Raw genomic sequence first — 19,988 nt, 5'->3', positions numbered from 1 at the left:
ATATGTTTTAAGAATGTCTTAAAGGATTCTTAATGTTCTTTAGTGGATTACTTAAAACGAACTGAATTACACTAGATCTTTTTATAAAGATGTTGCTTCTTTCAGCTAATAGTTGGGATGTCAGGTCAAGAACAATACCAGTCTTAACAGTGCTGGACAAACTCTTGCTAAACTTCCCAGAATGGTAATCTCTTTTAAATGACTTTCAGGATAAGCTCACAAAAAATACCTTGTTGACAAATTCTTAAAACTTCATGAATTTTACATAGTAAAAATTGTAGCTGTTTCTATGTAGTTTGAAGAAAGATTTCTTGAAAAGGATGTTCAATTCAGCACATTACAAAGGCCATTGATTTTAAGAAATCAGCTGAAATCTTACCAATGAAATTGTCCAACACCGTGGTAACCATTATAGTTATTATTGCAATGAAATATCAATTATTACATTTTATGTGCATATCATTTAAAATATCTTGCTGAGATGACCTTCATACATGAATATTTTAATGTAATTTAATATATTTGCAATTTGGCCAAAAATATGGCTAGAAATTTAGAACCAGATGTCATTGCCTTTTAAATGTCACATCTGAAAGTAAAGTATTATCTTCGTAGTGAGCAGCTTTGGCTAGGGGTTAGTTAGGGCTGTTTCTTAGAGCTACATGAAACAATAGGTAGGGAAAATATGGTTAAAGACTATATGAACAAGAAGAACAGAACCTTTGCTGCTTAAAATTAAATAAAATTTTTATTTTAATCTGAGAGGTTATTCTGTTGACCTTAGATGGCCCAGAAATGAAAGTCACTGCAGTATTCTTTCTTTTCCCTGACCGTCCTCAATTTTTAAATTAGATTTCATTTAAGGCACACCTTTGCACACGTGAACCCACTCCAGTGTTCTTGCCCGGAGAATCTGAGGGACAGGGGAGCCTGGTGGGCTGCCATCTATGGGGTCGCACAGAGTCGGACATGACTGAAGCGACTTAGCAGGAGCAGCAGCAGCAGCAGCAGCAGCAGCAGCAGCATGCACACGTGATCTGATTCCATCTGAGCCGCCCTTCCTCCGAGTGAGCTGCTTAGGACTGACAAGCGTCATATTCAGTGGTATGGAGGCAGTCTCCAACTGTGTTGAAATGTGCTTTTGTGTCCATCTGCCTCTCTTTTGCTATTTCTCTGCCACTATATTTCTTCCTTCCTTGATGGAACAGGTGTATACAAGCTCTTTCTTGGTTTTATGCTCCATCCATGATTTTTCATTTGACAGTCAGAAGCAAAGTTTTATTTATACATAAACTGGTTTTAAAACTTGTATTTAAAGTGGTGTGTTTCAACATCTGTTTAGTGATGCTGAAGTTCTAGAGGTAGAATCAGAAATGAAGATGGGATTACCTGGTTCTTGTCTTAAGCCAGAACCTAGAAAAATGTAAACTTAACCTTGCACAATTTCTCAATGAAAATAAAAGTTAGGAGAAGATATGATGAAGTTGGAGTCCTTTTAAAAATATCCTTTAAAGTTTTATTCCAGTCTTTGTTTTAATAAACTTATGCCTTTCAGAAAAGAGGGGATATATTTATACATATAGCTGATTCACTTTGCTGTATAGTAGAAACCAAATCCCATGGACGGAGGAGCCTGGTAGGCTGCAGTCCATGGGGTCGCTAGAGTCAGACATGACTGAGCGACTTCCCTTTCACTTTTTACTTTCATGCATTGGAGAAGGAAATGGCAGCCCACTCCAGTGTTCTTGCCTGGAGAATCCCAGGGACGGGGGAGCCTGGTGGGCTGCCGTCTATGGGGTCGCACAGAGTTGGACACGACTGAAGCGACTTAGCAGCAGCAGCAGCAGCAGAAACCAACACAGCATTGTAAAGCAACTATACTGCAATTAAACTTAAGAACAAACAAACAAACAAAACCCCAAAATAAAACAAAATAAAAAGTTACTGTTGTATGGAAATTAGAGAAAGTCTGATTCTTGTAGAATTTTCTGTTGTGTGATTCCACGTTACTGTAGCCTGTATTGAAGAAGATAGCATATGTCAGTGTGCTCCACAGACCATCTGCATCCATCATGAATTTACTCAGAATCTAAGGTGGGCCCAGGAACCTGCTTTTTAACAGCCCTGCCAGGTGATGCTTATGAATTTTCATGTTTAAAATCATGGCATTATGGACAATTTGTAAGAGTAACTAGCTGGCAGCTTACTTTGATAAGTTTGACTTAGATGTGGCAGATCTAGTGTAGAAACACCTCAGAACAAATTAAAAACGACACCTTAGGGCAAATGAAGTACCAGAAACTGGTTAGAAAGGCACTTACTTCCAGGGAAGACTATAATGAATCAGAGTTTCCAGCACTCAAGTTCAACAGTTTTCATTTTGATAGTTTTGTGATTCTTACCCTTAAAAATATTTTGATAATGCTGCGTGCATATTCTTTCCTAAGATGTTTGCATATGAGAGCCCACGTTTGTTTATGTTATGATGGTTTCTGGGTTAGAAGATGTTCACATATACATATTAATCATAGAGTTTTCTGTGTTTTTGGCATAGCAAAATATTGTATTAAAAATACTAATATGAAAAGAATTGTGACAGGAAGTCCACAATATAATAATTTATGAGCACAATTTTTTTCACTGTACATTTATATTTTGAATGAAATTGGAACTTGCCTGACTTAACACATTACTGACCAGGAAATTTTTGCAGAAACTTATGCCTGTGACTGGTGATTTGTTATGCGAGTGAATATTGAAACCCCCAATATTCAGGTGCATTTGAGTAAATAGCGACAAGGTTTTTTTGCACTTAAGAAACTTACAGCATGTCAAATCACTCTTCTTTCCTTCTGTAACAACCAAGAAAACACCTTTTATCCTTCTGGTAATCACCTCTCTTAATTATTTAGAAATATCCTAACACTGGAGAAGGAAATGGCAACCCACTCCAGTATTCTTGCCTGGAGAATCCCAGGGACAGAGGAGCCTGGTGGGCTGCCGTCTGTGGGGTTGCAGAGTCGGACACAACTGAAGCGACTTAGCAGCAGCAGTAGCAACCCTAACATTGAATCTGTTTTAATGATAATTATGCTGTTTTAGGTTTATTTACCAGAGGCCATTTATTTAAGTTGATGTTCTAAGATTGAGTTAAAATAAGACTGCTGTGCTTTTTTTTTTGAGCCAAACTGCTATATTATGTATGTATATGTGCTTTATAAAACTTAGGGATATGAAAGGAGTCCAAAGGTTACAAAGAATGCTTATTAAGCAAAAAGGAAAAGGCAGATGTGTTGTGATAAAAAACAATGAAAAATAGATGATTATTTTTCATTCTGTTGGCTCTGTCTTTTCCTGTGCTTCAAGTTCCTTATGTGAGCCTTTTTGTGAAATCCCTGTCTTTCAAAAAGTAATTTGGGATGTGGGGTAGGCAGGGAGAAATAAGAGTGTAAAAGGCGCAGAAAATACACTGTAAGTGAAAGTCTTTAGAAGCACATATAACTAAGTCCCCTTTAACCCATAGGCGGGCTATCCAAAGGAACTGCCATGGACTCATATTTAATAGTATGGAGGCAGTACCCAACTGTGTTGAAATGTGCCTTTGTGTCTTATCTGCCTCTTTCCCTATCCCTCTACCACTATATTTACTCCTTTCCTGATGGAACAGGTGTACACAAGCTCATCCTTGGGTTTATGCGCCATCCAATGTTTGAGACCTGCCCCCCCACCCCAGCCCCTTTTAAAAAATTCAAAGGACCTCTTCTCTCTGAAACATGGGATAAACAGAATCTTCCCAGAGAGGTGATTTTAAAGGTAGTCTATTACCAGTGCTATATCCTCATTACGTAGACCATGTAAATGCAAATCATAGTTTAAGGGAGGAGTTTTCTCTGATTCTGTTTTGACTTGGTGATTGCAGCTGTCAAACTGTCAGGTAAATATCATCTGGGCTTTCTGCTTCTGAAAGTTTTCTCACCAGTGTTTTGCCACAGAGTCCTGGAAAAAGCTGTGAGAGCATGATTTCTTGGGGTTTTCTATGTAACTTCAGATACTACCCCTTAGAACTCCTCATACTATTCTAAAGTCTTTGTAGATAGTTATCAGTGGCACTATAAAGAAAGCTGAGTGCCGAAGAATTGATGCTTTTGAACTGTGGTGTTGGAGAAGACTCTTGAGAGTCCCTTGGACTGCAGGGAGATCCAACCAGTCCATCCTGAAAGAGATCAGTTCTGGGTGTTCATTGGAAGGACTGATGTTGAAGCTGAAACTCCAGTACTTTGGCCACCTGATGCGAAGAGCTGACTCATTTGAAAAGACCCTGATGCTGTGAAAGATTGAAGGCAGGAGGAGAAGGGGATGACAGAGGATGAGATGGCTGGATGGCATCACTGATTCTATGGACGTGAGTTTGGGTGAACTCCGGGAGTTGGTGATGGACAGGGAGGCCTGGCATGCTGCAGTCCATGGGTTCTCAAAGCGTCAGACATGACTGAGTGAGTGAACTGAATTGATCAGTGGCACATAATAAAGTGCTGATAAGAAGCTGGACATAGCTAGTATAGAACTACTCTGAATATATGTGGTATTTTATAATAATGAAGCAAGAATGCTATTTTACATAATTATGGTTAGTGGAATACCAGTGTGGTAGATTAAGAGGACAAGACCATTGGAATAAAAAGGTAAAGATATTTTGAAGGACTTGCACTTGAAGAAGTATAAAGGATAACTGAATCATAAAGACATAAGTGATAAAGCCAGTGTTAGAGGAAGCTGTGGCCTGATGACTTTCTTCCTACTCTGATTTTTCAGAATACTTTACATTCTGAATTGAAGATTGAAAATCTGCAGCACGTAAAACATAATAGAAATTTATCAAAGGCATGTATTCTCCAAAATTGTTGTTTAAAATATGGAAACAAGAACCTCAAACTGCTTAAAGCAATTACTCTGTAAAGTATATCACAGAAAAGATATTCTAGTATTTTTCAAGATATAGCAATAGATTTCCTCTTTATATTCATTTAGGTACATTTTTGAAAGCATTTGTCATTCTTTTATCTTTCAACAAGCATGGTTCTGTTTCTGGCCCTAATGATGTGGTGGGTTAAAAGTGATGTTTTATTAAAAAAAAACAAGTTGGTTATGAGGTGAAAACTGGAAATTAAGAGGTTTTTGAAGTTGTCATTTGATATTACATGCAGCTCAGTTTTGATTCATTTATATTTCTTACCAATCTTCATTTCTCCTAAATTCAGACAGTATGATAAAGGCTAGACTATGTTGTTTTAATTTTATACTATTTTTCTTGGCATTTCATAATAATTTTATAGTATTTGGGAATAATTCAGAATTATAATTTTAACAAGTTAAAAAAATCAAACCAAAGAAGCTTCACTGAAAATAACTATTGAAGTCTATTAAAATGTACCTAGGAAAAATAGTATTGCCACATGGAATTTATTTTAAAAACCCATGAATTTTCCCATACATTGTAAGGCTGGGTTTCTCAGGCTTGGTGCTGTTGATATTTTGGACTAGATAGTTCTTTGTGACAGTGGTCTGGCGTGTGCTTTGTACTTAGCAGCATCCTCGGTCTACCTGTTAGAGGCTAGTGGCAGTTCTCCAAGTCAGAGTAATAAAGAAACATCTCCAGACATTGTCAGATGTCTTCTTGGGTGCACAGTCACTCCTGGTTGAGAACCACTGATCTAGATGGAATCTGCACAATAAATTGGCCCCTGATATGTATTCCTCTAGCCAATGATGTCTATTTTTGGCTCACTCCCACAATGCTTAGGTGGTGTTTGCATTTTGCTAACATTTTGTCACACCAGTGAGTTTTATTCATTGATCCCTGATAATAAGTATGCCATTAAAAGGGTAAATTAGCTAGTTCAAAATATTTTCGAAATTAAGCTCTTAAATTTAGTGCTTGGTGAAGCAGGAAGTGTAATTATTTAACTTATAGTCACATGTGCAAGGGTAAAATTCTCCTGTTCCTGGAGATCTCAATTTCCTGAAGGAAAATTTTGTAGTGAAACTTGTCTTTAACAGAAGCATATTGGTGTCTGCTCTTTCCTGCTGAGTCTGGAGCGGAAATGAGACAATCTTTCCTGTCGTTGTGCACATTGAATAAAATGCTTTGTAGATACCAGAAATGTTGGACAGTTGCCAAAGTGGCCTGTGGGCAAAGTGTAATTAGCATGGACATACACTCTCCTTATAGGTATTTGTTTCACCTGGGAAAGCGGCATAGTAAGCTAATGAAGATTCTTCTTGGTTGAAAGTACTCCATGTTTTTCAGGGGAGAGCAATTGACAGAGTCCCTGAAACAGTACAAGTACTACTGGGACAAAGTCATGGCACTGCTCAGTTCTATTTGTAGGTATACTGTATAGTGTTCTGTCTTATATGGAGCTTTGAAATTTTATAGTGCTGGTCTGAGCTGATCACGCACACAAATATCTTGATGACTATGAAATGAATACCAGGTGTTTCTGCTCATCTACTTTTTTCTGTAAATGGAGAATAGCTACATGCTGTTTGTTCTCTTTTAGGACAGTGCACTTACAAGAATGGCAACACCAAGTGGTGTAGTATAGAAACAGTAATCCCAGTGATCACTGTCTACATTGGTTAGGAGGGAATGCTATTAAACAAGTGAAAATGGAAACCCAGGATCTCTGGTCCAAGATATTCTTTTTTTTTTTTTCTGTTGTTCAGTCAAAAGAAATTTCTTTGCTTCTTTTATTTCTGTTGTTAAAAAAAAAAAACCAAATAGTTTACCTTTTTAGTTGATTGGCTTAAATGGGGGTAAGACCCCAAAAGAGTCCGAAATGCAGTACTTGGATACCATCTCAAAAACGACAGAATAATCTCTGTTTGTTTCCAAGGCAAACCATTCAGTATCACAGTGATACAAGTCTAGGCCCTGACCAGTAATGCTGAAGAAGCTGAAATTGAATGGTTTTATGAAGATCTACAAGACCTTCTAGAACTAACACCCAAAAAAGATTATAGGGGACTGGAATGCAAAAGCAGGAAGTCAAGAGATACCTGGAGTAACAGGCAAATCTGGCCTTGAAGTACAGAATGAAGCAGGGCAAAGGTTAACAGGGTTTTGCCAAGAGAACACACGGGTCATAGCAAATACCCACTTCCAACAACATAAGAGAAGACTCTACACATGGTCATCACCAGATGGTCAATTGACTATATTCTTTTCAGCCAAAGATGGAGAAATTCTGTACAGTCAGCAAAAACAAGACCGGGAGCTGACTGTGGCTCAGATCATGAACTCCTTATTGCTAAATTCAGACTTAAATTGAAGTAAGTAGGGAAAAACCATTAGACCATTCAGTTCAGTTCAGTCGCTCAGTTGTGTCCAACTCTTTGCAACCCCATGAATCGCAGCACGCCAGGCCTTCTGTCCATCACCAACTCCTGGAGTTTACTCAAACTCATGTCCATCAGATGCCATCCAGCCATCTCATCGTTTATTGTCCCCTTCTCCTCCTGCCTCCAGTCCCTCCCAGCGTCAGGGTCTTTTCCAATGAGTCCATTCAGGTATGACCTAAATCAAATCCCTTACGATTATATGGTGGAAGTGACAAACAGATTCAAGGAATTGGATCTGATAGACTGAGTGCCTGAAGAACTATGGATGAAGGTTTGTGACATTGTACATGAGGCAGGGATCAAGACCATCCCCAAGAAAAAGAAATACAGAAAGGCAAAATGGTTGTCGGAGGAGGCCTTACAAATAGCTATGAAAAGAAGAGAAGTGAAAGGCAAAGAAGAAAAGGAAAGATACACCCATTTGAATGCAGAGTTCCAAAGAATAGCAAGGAGAGATAAGAAAGCCTTCCTCAAGAGATCAAGACAGAGAAATAGAGGAATACATTAAAATGGGAAAGACTAGAGATATCTTCAAGAAAATTAGAGCTACCAAGGGAAATTTTCATGCAAAGATGGGCACAATAAAGGACAGAAATGGTATGGACCTAACTAACAGAAGCAGAAGATATTAAGAAGAGGTGGCAACAAATACACAGAAGATCTATACAAAAAGGATCTTCATGACACAGGTAATCACGATGGTGTGATCATTCACCTAGAACCAGATATCCTGGGAATGGGAAGTCCAGTGGGCTTTATGAAGCATCACTACGAACAAAGCTAATGGAGGTGATGGAATTCCAGTTGAGTTATTTCAAATCCTAAAAGACCATGCTGTGAAAGTGCTGCACTCAACATGCCAGCAAATTTGGAAAACTCAGCAGTGGCCACAGGACTGGAAAAGGTCAGTTTTCATTCCAATTCCAAAGAATGCTCAAACTACCGCACAATTGCACTCATCTCACATGCTTGTAAAGTAATGCTCAAAATTCTTCAAGCCAGGCTTCAGCAGTACATGAACCATGAACTTCCAGATGTTCAAGCTGGATTTAGAAAAGGTAGAGGATCCAGAGGTCAAATTGCCAACATCTTGGATCATAGAAAAAGGAAGAGAGTTCCAGAAGAATATCTATTTCTGCTTTATTGACTATGCCAAAGCCTTTGACTGTGTGGATCACAGCAAATTGTGGAAAGTTCTTCAAGAGATGAGAATACCAGAGCACCTGACCTGCCTCCTGAGAAATCTATGCAGGTCAAGAAGCAACAGTTAGAACTGGACATGGAACAAGACTGTTTCCAAATTGGGAAAGGAGTACGTCAAGGCTGTATATTGTCACCCTGCTTATTTCACTTCTATGCAGAGTACATCATGTGAAATGCTGGGCTGGATGAAGCACAAGCTGGAATCAGGATTGCCGGGAGAAATATCAATAACTTCAGATATTCAGATGACCCCACCCTTATGACAGAAAGTGAAGAAGAACTAAAGAGCCTCTTGATGAAAGTGAAAGAGGAGAATGAAAAGTTGGCTTAATATTCAACATTCAGAAAACTAAGATCATGGCATCTGGTCCCATCACTTCATGGCAAATAGATGGGGGAACAGTGGAAACAGTGATAGACTTTATTTTTTGGGCTCAAAAATCACTGTAGATTGGTGACTCCAGCCATGAAATTAAAAGACACTTGCTTCTTGGAAGAAAAGTTATAACCAACGTAGATGGCATGTTAAAAAGTAGAGATATTACTTTGCCAGCAAAGGTTTGTCTAGTCAAAGCTGTGGTTTTTTCCAGTAGTACTGTATGGATGTGAGAGTTGGACTATAAAGAAAAATGAGCCCCGAAGAATTGATGCTTTTGAACTGTGATGTTGGAGAAGACTCTTGAGAGACCGTTGGCCAGCAAGGAGATCCAACTAGTCCATCCTAAAGGAATTCAGTCCTGAATATTCATTGGAAGGACTGATGTTGAAGCTGAAACTCCAGTACTTTGGCCACCTGATGGGAAGAGCTGACTCATTCAAAAAGACCCTGATGCTGGGAAAGATTGAAGGTGGGAGGAGAAGGGGATGACAGAAGATGAGATGGTTGGATGGCATCACCAACTCAATAGACTTGAGTTTGAGTGAACTCCGGGAATTGGTGATGGACAGGGAGGCCTGGCATTTTGCAGTCCATGGGGTTGCAAAGAGTTGGACAAGACTGAGAGACTGAACTGAAATAATTCAGAAGTGTTGCTACTCTGATATATGTAGGAGAGGCTAGAAAGATCCCCTTTATGGGATTAACAATATTTCCTTTTCATATTGTCCACCTCATACTTTGTTCTCAGGCATATCATTCATTTTATTCACAAAAGAAATATATATTATGCTCTGATACTGTGGAAAATCTAGTGCATTTCCTCACATTTCTCTCTCCTTATAGGTATTCCTACGTGAGTAGAATAATCACTGCCTTTCCCATTCTCTACTACAGACTAATAAAGGAAAAGATATCAACCTTCCAGCATTTTCGTTCAGCCCAGTTCTTTTTCTTACTTATCCTCATGTTGGGCTTGACCAGGACCCATTTGGTTCCTGCTTGTTAATACTACACTGTCACTTTCAAAGTGTCCAGGTTCAGACACCAAATTATATAGTCCTGTTGTGCTCAGACTCTATCACCAGTATGCCTTACCATGCATTCCAGTATATGGTGTCATTAGTAGGAAATTTAGATTGTGATTTATTAATGTATATGTAACATATAGTAAAATATTGAGTATTTATAAACTAATATACGTATGTCTGGATTGTAGCTATATCAACTCTAAAAAAACAAAATAGTTGAGACATACTTGTTCTAGCTTTTTCTTATCCTGAATATATGCTTTCCTTAAATACATCGAGACGTGGGATATTTATTATATATCACACAATATTAATCTTTTAAAAAATATTTTTATTTTGTGTTGGGGTATAGCCAATTAACAGTGTTGTGATAGTTTCAGGTGAACAGCGAAGGGACTCAGCCATGTATGCTGCTGCTGCTGCTGCTAAGTCGCTTCAGTCGTGTCCGACTCTGTGCGACCCCATAGACGGCAGCCCACTAGGCTTCCCGTCCTTGGGATTCTCCAGGCAAGAACACTGGAGTGGGTTGCCATTTCCTTCTCCAATGCATGAAAGTGAAAAGTGAAAGTGAAGTCGCTCAATCGTGTCCGACTCTAGCGACTCCATGGACTGCAGACTACCAGGCTCCTCCGTCCGTGGGATTTTCTAGGCAAAAGTACTGGAGTGGGGTGCCATTGCCTTCTCCGCAGCCATGTATACATGTATCCATTCTCCTCTAAACTCCCCTAGTATCCAGGCTGTCATATAACATTGAGCAGAGTTCACTGTGCTGTGTAGTAGGTTCTTGTTGGTTATCCATTTTTTTCTCTTAAGATACATATTTTATTGAAGTATAGTTTCAGGTATACAACAAGATGGTCAATTATATACATATATTATTTTAAAAATTATTTTCCTTTTAATGTTATTATAAGATATTGACTATAGTTCCCTGTGCTAACAGTAAACCTGTTGCTTGTTGCATATCTTTTTTTTTAAAATAGGAATCCAACATTCTATTCATACTGAGTCAAACAAGTAGAATCAAAATGGCAAAGTTTTTAGTGAGGCAAAAATTCACAAGTCTTCTAAAGTATGTCTACTATAATCATTATGATGATCTTTTTCTTTTATCTCATTTGTTTCACTTTCTGTATTTCAGTTTCAGTGCTCCCATTTCATCTAGTTTATGTTTTCCAATTTCTCCATCTCTTTTTCTTTTTCTTCTTTTGATCTTAAGCTTTTATCAAGCATAGGTTGACTTGTGTACTCCCAGAATCCCTGTGTTGAAGCTCTAACCACCTTTGCTTCAGAATGTGTCTTTAGTTTATAATGAGGTCTTTGCAGCTGTAATCAGTTTAAATTAGTTCAAGCTGCAGGAAGGTGGGCTGTAGTCTATCACAGGTATCCATATAGAAAGAGAAAATTTGGACCCTGACGCAAACATAGGGACAGTGCTGTGTGCTGCTTAAATCAAGGACCCACCAGAAACTAGGCGAGGGGCCTGGAACAGTTCCTCCCTAGTGCCTCCAGAGGGAGCATGGCCCTGCTGACATCTTGATCTTAAACTTCTAACCCTCAGAACTGTAAGGTGGTAGATTTCTGTTCTGCGCCACCCATTTTGTGGTAGTTTGCTTTATGGCAGCCTCAGTACAGTAGTACAGACACCAAGTCTGAGATGCTCTGCTGAGGAGGTCAGGATATCACACTGAGTCATTCAATATCTGGTGGCTTAGATTGTCATCAGATACCATAAACTTCAGTGGCTTCATTTTAAATGAGACATCATTAAAAATAATTCCTGTAGAACATTTAACTATGAATGCTTCATGTATTTATATTCCCAATATTTTTTTACTGGGTGTGTATATATGTACTTGTTTTTCAGTCACTCAGTCATGTCTGACTCTGCGACTCCGTGGACTGCAGCACGCCAGGCTTCCCTCTCCTTCACCGTCTCCTGGAGCTTGATCAAACTCATGTCCATTGAGTTGGTGATGTCATCCAACCATCTCATCCTCTTTCATCTTCTTCTCCTCCTGCCTTCCCTGATCTTTCCCAGCATCAGGGTCTTTTCCAGTGAGTCGACTCTTCCCATCAGGGGGCCAAAGTACTATAGCTTCAGCTTCAGCATGATGTACTGGCCATACACATATATGGTTGCCTGCTAACTGGTTTGTCTTTGAGATGTTTTTTTCTTTTAAAAATTAAGATTGAACTAATGAAAGATAAAGTGCAATACATTTAAGCTAAGGAAAAATATTCAAAGACTACTGTTGCATATTCCTGCACAGCCTGTGCAGTGGGTAAGAATTGTGCAAAACCTACCTGACTAGACTAGAAACAATACGTATGCAGCAACAGAGCTTGTCTTTGAGATCTCAGAGGTAAAAATTCTAGGGAGTTTCATGCAGCTCCTAGACTTCATGCTGAAGGCATTTTTCTGGCCTTCCCTTACAAAGAGAGACTTTTATCTGATATTATTATGCTTGTACTCCTCTCTGGCACAACACCAATAGGTCTGCTCTAGATTTAGGAAAATATGTGATGGATGAATAGGATGATTCTTGCCAGACAGACTTCCCAAGAAATAACCCAGAACCCTTAGGCCTTTAAAGATTAGTTTAATTAAAAAAAAAAAAACAAAACAAAAAACAACCAGAGGCCAAATTGGAAAGCTTTTATTTCTTCTCATAAAATAATATGATGATAGTACCTTCTAGTTTGGGACATTTTATGTTAGAAGAGTATGAATTTGTTACTGTGTACATTTTTAGGATGCTGATGATGTGATTATAAGTATAAATGATAGCCAGTGCCAGGACGTTAAACGCACGGTTTCACTGAGGTGTACACTCCCAGTATGTATAGTCTCACAGAATTGGAGGTGGGGCTCACTGTGAACTATCAGCCTGGTACTGTGTCCACCTTCTTGAAGAAAACATTGTTATAATAAACCTTTTGAACACATAGACTTCCCTAGAGTGGGTCAGAACCACTTGTCTGCGGAATCAATACTGCATGTGTCTTCTTTCAAGATTTGATGCTCTTTGTACCCTGGTCTCTCTGGATAGATGCTTGATATGTGCTTCTAACACTCATGGCCACTTTTACTTACCATAGATTAACACTCTATATTTCATTGTTATTATGCTTAGTTGTTCTTTACACTTGTCATTTTTCCTGAAGCTTGTTTGATGGTTCCAGTAACCAGCTCTATAGTATATGTGTAGGATCAGTTGTGACCTAGGCTTTCTTGCTGGCTGTGGGCCCATGTTTGCAGTGTTTGACACTTCAGTCTCCGTTTCCTCATCAGTAAAATGCTTTCAAATGATCTTTCTTACTGAGCTCACTGTGTGGTTGTGACATTCAAATGTGGTGATATTATGGAGTACTTTGAACAAACTGTAGAGCACAATATTGATATGTGACATTAGACTATTCATTTTCCTCATTTAAGCCAGTGTGTTGGATTTGTATAATATTAAACCCATCGTTAAGATTGGCGGTTCTGTTCCTTGCTTTTTCTGTGCTCATCTTATGTTTGAAAAGCAGTGTCGGCTTCCCAGGTGATGCTAGTAGTAAAGAACCCACCTGCCAGTGCTGCTGCTGCTGCTGCTGCTAAGTCGCTTCAGTCGTGTCCAACTCTGTGCGACCCCGTAGATGGCAGCCGACCAGGCGCCCCCGTCCCTGGGATTCTCCAGGCAAGAACACGGGAGTGGGTTGCCATTTCCTTCTCCAATGCAGGAAAGTGAAAAATGAAAGTGAAGTTGCTCAGTCGTGTCCGACCCTCAGTGACCCCATGGACTGCAGCCTACCAGGCTCCTCCGACCATGGGATTTTCCAGGCAAGAGTTCTGGAGTGGGGTGCCATCGCCTTCTCCACCTGCCAGTGTAGGTAGATGTAAAAGACAAGGGTTCTATCCCTAGGTCGGGAAGATCTCTTGCATACTTTTGAATACTAAAGCAACCCACTTTAGTATTCTTGCCTGGAGAATCCCATGGACAGAAGAGCCTGGCAGGCTGTATGGTCTATAGCGTCGCATAGAGTCGGACATGACTGAAGTGACTTGGCACGCACGTAGACACCCACCGTCTTGTTTAGACACTAGCATTTGTGTTCTATAATTTTAAAGTTATGACTGTGTTACAATTGTGTCTTGGTTTATCATTTTAGTATTTCATTGGTATTCTAGTATTTCTGGCATATAGATTGTTATAAATACCATTCATGATAATATAGCCTCATTAGTAAAACATTCAGTGTAGTGTTTCTGTAAATATGCATTGTATCTATAGATGCACATACACATCATGTACCTCATGTATCACATATGTATTGTGTCTATATAATATATAGGTACAGAGGATGAGATGATTGGATGGCATCACCAACTTGATGGACTTGAGTTTGGGCAAGCTCTGGGAGTTGGTGATGACAGGGAAACCTGGTGTGCTGCGATCCATGGGGTCACAGAGTCAGACACGACTGAACAACTGAACTGATGTAAATATGTGTGTATATGTAACATATACTAATTAATTAGATGAGTAAGATAATATATATATATTTTTTGTCCATGGGGTCACAAAGAGTAGGACACAGCTGAGTGACTGAACAACAACAAAATAATTAAACATTATCAGTCATGGGCTAGGCCGTATATTAGTTCTTGAAGAAACAAAGGCATTGAGCAAGATCATAGCCTAAATAATTCATAGGACAGTTATAAGAATACTTAATACTTATTTTTACTTATTAATACTTATTTTACTTTTATTATTTTTTTCTAGATTATTTTGGGTTAACAAGTGTTTTGGTTGTAATCAAGAATTAAAAAAAAAAAACTCGGTTTTTTGTAAACCACCCATACAATAGAATAAGCTCCGTTTATTTTTCTAAGGAATAATGAGACTCTAGCCAAAATCAGTGTCAGACATTGTTCTGGAGCCCTCAGGGACTTGCTGGTCATAAGGATATGACCAGCAACTCATAGAGATGGGAAGCTGTCTGAAGAAATAGTCTCAGCCCAGGCCTGAAAGTGCAGACCCATCACTTATTTGGCTGAGAAATCAGAGCATGAATAGAAATAAACTTGCTGATGACCCATTTTCCTTTGGGCAAATGTTAGATATTATAGAAGGAAAATTAATAAGTCAATAGAGTGTTCCTCTTGTACAGACATAAGAATGGTTCTGCAGTCAAAAAAAGTGATTGAGAAATATCCACTTAAGAAATGCTCAGAAAAGTTATCCAAGAAATGCTCATGTAGGCTGTGTAAATCTGTTTAGTTTGTATAATAGATACGCAAACTAATTCAAATAGTATTGTTTCTTTTTTAGATACATTGAATATAGTTAAAATACTTTAGCAAACTAAATACCTTATTTTTAGCAAACTTACGTAGTTATACTTACTTAGAAGTAAGTATAAACTTCTAGTTTATACTTCTATACTTGCTAGTAGTTTATAAGCATTTTGGAACTTTTTTCCCTCATCATTTTACATCTGAAAGAACTTGGGAAATATTTCAGTTACTTCTGAGTTTAATACAATGTCTTGTTAATCTCAAGGGAGGTATATGATGTTTACTCTAAATGGACCTTCTGAATTTCAAGTATTTTTGCATAATATTCCTCTTTTATACCAATAATTAATGACTTCTGGTCTAAAGGATAAGGTGAGAAGCAAACTTAGTATATATACTGTGTAAAAAATAAAACTAGTTTTCACCAGATTTACAACTGGTTTCTATTTTCTTTGAGAACCAAACCAGAGAAAATGGCTGAAACAGTTAGGACACAGATAGCTTCAGATACAAATACAAAAGTGTAACATGTGAACAGCCTCTGGGAAGACAGCTCAAGAGTCCAGTGGTGATGCCTGTGAGATGAACCCAGAATTTTGATCAAAGTTTACTTTTTAAAATGACTTCTCATGTATTCCCTGACACCTTGGAGGGAGGAAACTCAAATACATTGTTTGAGATTTAGGTAAAGTGATAATGATTAACCATGAATCACGATTTTTCTGGGGTCTGTATTAATGGATTGTGTGTGTGTGTGTGTGTGTGTGTGTATAGTTTCTGTTTTGGCTTGAGCTTAGGAGTTGAGCGTTTTGAGGCACTATCAATTTCTATGAAATAATTTCCACTTGTCATCAAATATAGGTATCTCTAGTATGTGCATGTTGTGAGAAATGTACCAAAATGCAGAATTTTCTCTAGCAAAGTTTACCACCCGGGAAAAAAAAATTCCCCAAGATATTTTTCACTTCTATTATGCTCTGTCTGCCAGAAAAACAGGAAGAGGTAAACCTGTTTAGAAAAAAGGCTTTGAGATTTTGGATTCTTAGATGTAAATAGTATGTGCCTACTTAAAAACAGCAGCAGCAGTTAAAACAGTATTGCTTCTTGATGGTTCGATCATCTGCTGCTCATTGAGTAATATCAATAGATTATTGTCACCAGTAACCATCATCTGTAGTATTTATTGAGTGCTAAGGGGCTGACAGTAAGCTAGTGTCCTGCTGATACTGTCTTATTTAATTCTGACCTCAACTTTATAAAACAGGGATAGACATTATTTTCATCTTTAATAAATGAAGAAGCTGAGATCTTGAGCAGTTGAATTCTGTGCTTCAGACCACCAACAGTGGACGGGGGATGCAGCTCTGAGCTGATTCCAGACTTGCTGTCCTCCTCAACATTTTATTACCTTCTCATGCAGAACTATTCTGGACCAAACATTTAAAATAGCATTTAAAATAAGGATGACCTTATTTGGCTCATGAAATATGTTATTAGGAAGTCTGTAATTTTCCTTTTTTTGGGCCAGTGATTTTTCAGTGGAAGACATTTAAATTGCTATTTCTCTGGATGTGTTAATAACTCTTTTAACTCTTACTTCTTAGACCAAGAGTCCTGGAAAGAATACATAAAATATTAACAGATAAACAGTTTTTCCCCAGAATAATACATGTGAAAGCAATCTTCAAAGTAAGATAGGCAAATGAATATCAAAGACACTTATTTTAGAGTGTAATCCTACGAGAGAGCAGTCTTGAAAGATTAAAAAAAGATTCTCTTTATGATTATGAATATGAAACAGTTGGAATGAATTCAGTCATGGCAACATAACTGAGGATCATTTCTGAAAGTGAGGGATACAGAAAGTTAAAAGACTCATTGCTTGGTGCTGAGGTCACCTGCTTCATAACAGACTAAAATAGAAGAGAACAAGTGTTAGGAATTCATTCTGCCTTCCCAGTGCTTTTGTAGTTTTATTTTTAGAGATCTGCCAACAGTAGTTGGAGCATTGTTTGCCCTTCTGCGCCTGCTCAGTCAGACTCAGCCTCTCTCTTGCAGTCTTTGCCTCCCTCGACAGGTGTAAGGGACTTCCTAAATGTTGCAGACCAGTCACCTGTCGTCAGCCACCCTGAGGTAGCTTGCTTCTTCACTCACTGAGCTCATAAGAGAGGTAATTTTTATCTGACTGTTAACATGCATTACTTTTTTCTTAAGGCTGAGGTAATCAGAACAAAAGGGTGTTGGATAGACAGTGGTGCAAGAGTGGTGGAAAAATACTTAATAAAGAGTATGTGTTTCAAATACTTAAATATTTAAAACCCAGGAAACAATAGTGAGCAGAAGAAGTCTTAGTGACTTTCTCAGAAACTGTCAGCAGTTCATGTTGTTCATTGAAATTAAGTGTGATTCAATGGTTTTAAGCACAGATGCATATTTGAATTACCTGGGAAGTTTTCAAAAAAACATTATTTAGTTCCTATCCTAGAGACTATAATAATTGGCTTGGTATTGGTATTAAAAATTTTTTTTCTCCAGATGATTTTATTGTATAGCCAGGGTTGAGGGCTACTGACTTAGACAACTCAGCAATTAGTTCTGCTTTTGCCAACATCTGCATCATCCTTGGGTACCATACTTCAATATGTCAGTGTCCTTGTATTAAGGACTATTAGAAGAAATAACATATTTTAAAACTGGAAAGCCGTGTAAGGTGTGTTCAGAATTACATGCAACCATTTATATTTGGCTTGCATGATTTGTAGAAAATAACATTTTTTTTTTAATTTTATTTTATTTTTAAACTTTACATAATTGTATTAGTTTTGCCAAATATCAAAATGAATCCGCCACAGGTATGTACTGCTGATGCTACCGCTGCTGCTGCTAAGTCGCTTCAGTCATGTCCGACTCTGTGCGACCCCATAGGCGGCAGCCCACCAGGCCCCACCATCCCTGGGATTCTCCAGGCAAGAGCACTGGAGTGAGTTGCCATTTCCTCCTCCAATGCATGAAAGTGAAAAGTGAAAGTGAGGTCGCTCAGTCGTGTCTGACTCCTAGCGACTCCATGGACTGCAGCCTACCAGGCTCCTCCGTCCATGGGATTTTCCAGGCAAGAGTACTGGAGTGGGGTGACATTGCCTTCTCCCTTAAATATACTAGCATTAATTAAAAAAGAAATAGCACAATGCTTTCATTACCTGACCATATACATATAATGGTCATTCAAATATTTGTTGAATACCTACTATGTAGACAACACTGACGGAAAGCCTAAAGAATCTGGCTTTGTTTTGTTGTGAATGAATTTGTGATCTGGTGAACTAATAGGTATAACTTAAGAAGTAATTAACATTCCAAAGCTGTGTGTGCTTTACAGCAGTGTACAGTAGTGCTACAGTGAATGCAGGAAGAGTAACAACTCTGGGCTTCTGCTGTCATGGAGAGGGAGAGAGTTCATAGAAGGTATGACACTTGTAACGTTGACCAAGTTGCTGGTTTGCAGTCCTCCCCATTACAGCTTTTCTTTTAAAGCCTCAGAGACTGAGAGGGAACTTTTTGTTGGTGGCTTAAAGTTCTGAGATCAGATCGCTAATTTAGACCTATCTGTTCTTCCCTTACGGATAATTATTTTCTTACTGAATAACAACATTATCTAGGGCCCGCCCTTAATTAGCTGATTACCAATTGTGTTTACATCTGCTTGGTGCTTGAATATGATGCTTATGTAAGACAAGAGTAGCTTTTGAGCTGGCCTTACAAAATGAACAGAGTTTAGGTGTCAGTAATAGTAGGTTGAATTCTCTGTTTCAGCTATCAGGAGGAACATACTAAACAAAGGCTAAGGGTATATAATCTGATTGGGAAAGAAACATTACTGCAGTAGAAGCGGAGTTCATACAGTTCTTCCTTCCTGTGCCCTATCTGTTAAGTGTATTTTGATTTTTATCTTTTGTTTACAACTTCTGCCAGGTAGTAATTACTTTTGTTTAGTACAGTGTGAGGTTCAAAGAGTTTGTAATATCATACATCAGTAAGCCATCAAGTCAAGACTCACACATAACTCAGTAACCATTCTGATATCAAAAGCAGTGCCCTTTCTACTCTGCCGTGTTGCCTTCTATAAAGGATTAATGAGCAGAGACAGAAGGAGAGTACCAGGGAGAGACTGGGTTGTGGAAGGCCTTTGATGGATTTCATCCAGATGGAAGTGGGTAGCCACTAAAAATTTTTGAAGTGGAAATATATTTTAGGAGACTTACCTGGCAAGAATGTATAGGTTATATTCGTTCAATAAAAATGCTTATTCATTCAAAACCTATTCTATTGAATACTGTGTTCTACGCTGTGTGTAGTCTCTGGGAATGGAGTTGTATTAGTGAGTGCTTTTAATCCTGAACTCTCTATATAATATACTGTGCTACACACTTTGCAGAGAAAGAGAAATATGACACAGCATCTACCCTTTACACGTCTTACGATTGAACTAGCCTGTTGGATAATTGGGTCCTTGTTGGTATTTTTGTCTGCCCAGTTGCAACAACGATGGCTTCTAGGAGAGGAAGGTAAAACCGGGATCACCAGGCTTTTGTAGTGGTCTGGATGGTTTCAACTCAAGCGGTTAAAGAACTGGAAGTATGGAAAGAAGAGATCGCTGTAAGAGTAGGCAGACTTTAGTTACATGATACATATG

The 19,988-nt window shown here is 38.5% G+C and overlaps 1 protein-coding gene across 16 annotated transcripts in view; it reads left to right on the top strand.

Moving 5' to 3' along the window:
• Window positions 1-19,988, top strand: part of CACNA2D1 (calcium voltage-gated channel auxiliary subunit alpha2delta 1) — a 527,964-nt gene that overhangs the window by 21,249 nt on the left and 486,727 nt on the right. The window contains exon 1 of one of the 16 annotated variants that reach the window (XM_086397180.1): window positions 17,220-17,468. The exons of 12 other annotated variants lie outside the window; for them this stretch is intronic. The gene's annotated coding sequence lies outside the window, so the exon portion shown is untranslated. Of the gene's footprint in view, window positions 1-17,219; window positions 17,469-19,988 lie in introns of those variants that run through there. 3 more of the 16 variants (XM_086397181.1, XM_086397182.1, XM_086397183.1) reach the window with 3 other exon arrangements.

This window comes from Bos grunniens, chromosome 4 (assembly GCF_055505025.1).
Source record: "Bos grunniens cultivar Pamir isolate PY7600 chromosome 4, Bosgru_T2T1.0, whole genome shotgun sequence".
Lineage (NCBI taxonomy): Eukaryota > Metazoa > Chordata > Mammalia > Artiodactyla > Bovidae > Bos > Bos grunniens.
Note: the sequence above shows the minus strand (reverse complement) of the source record. Positions and strands in the feature narration are given on the sequence as shown.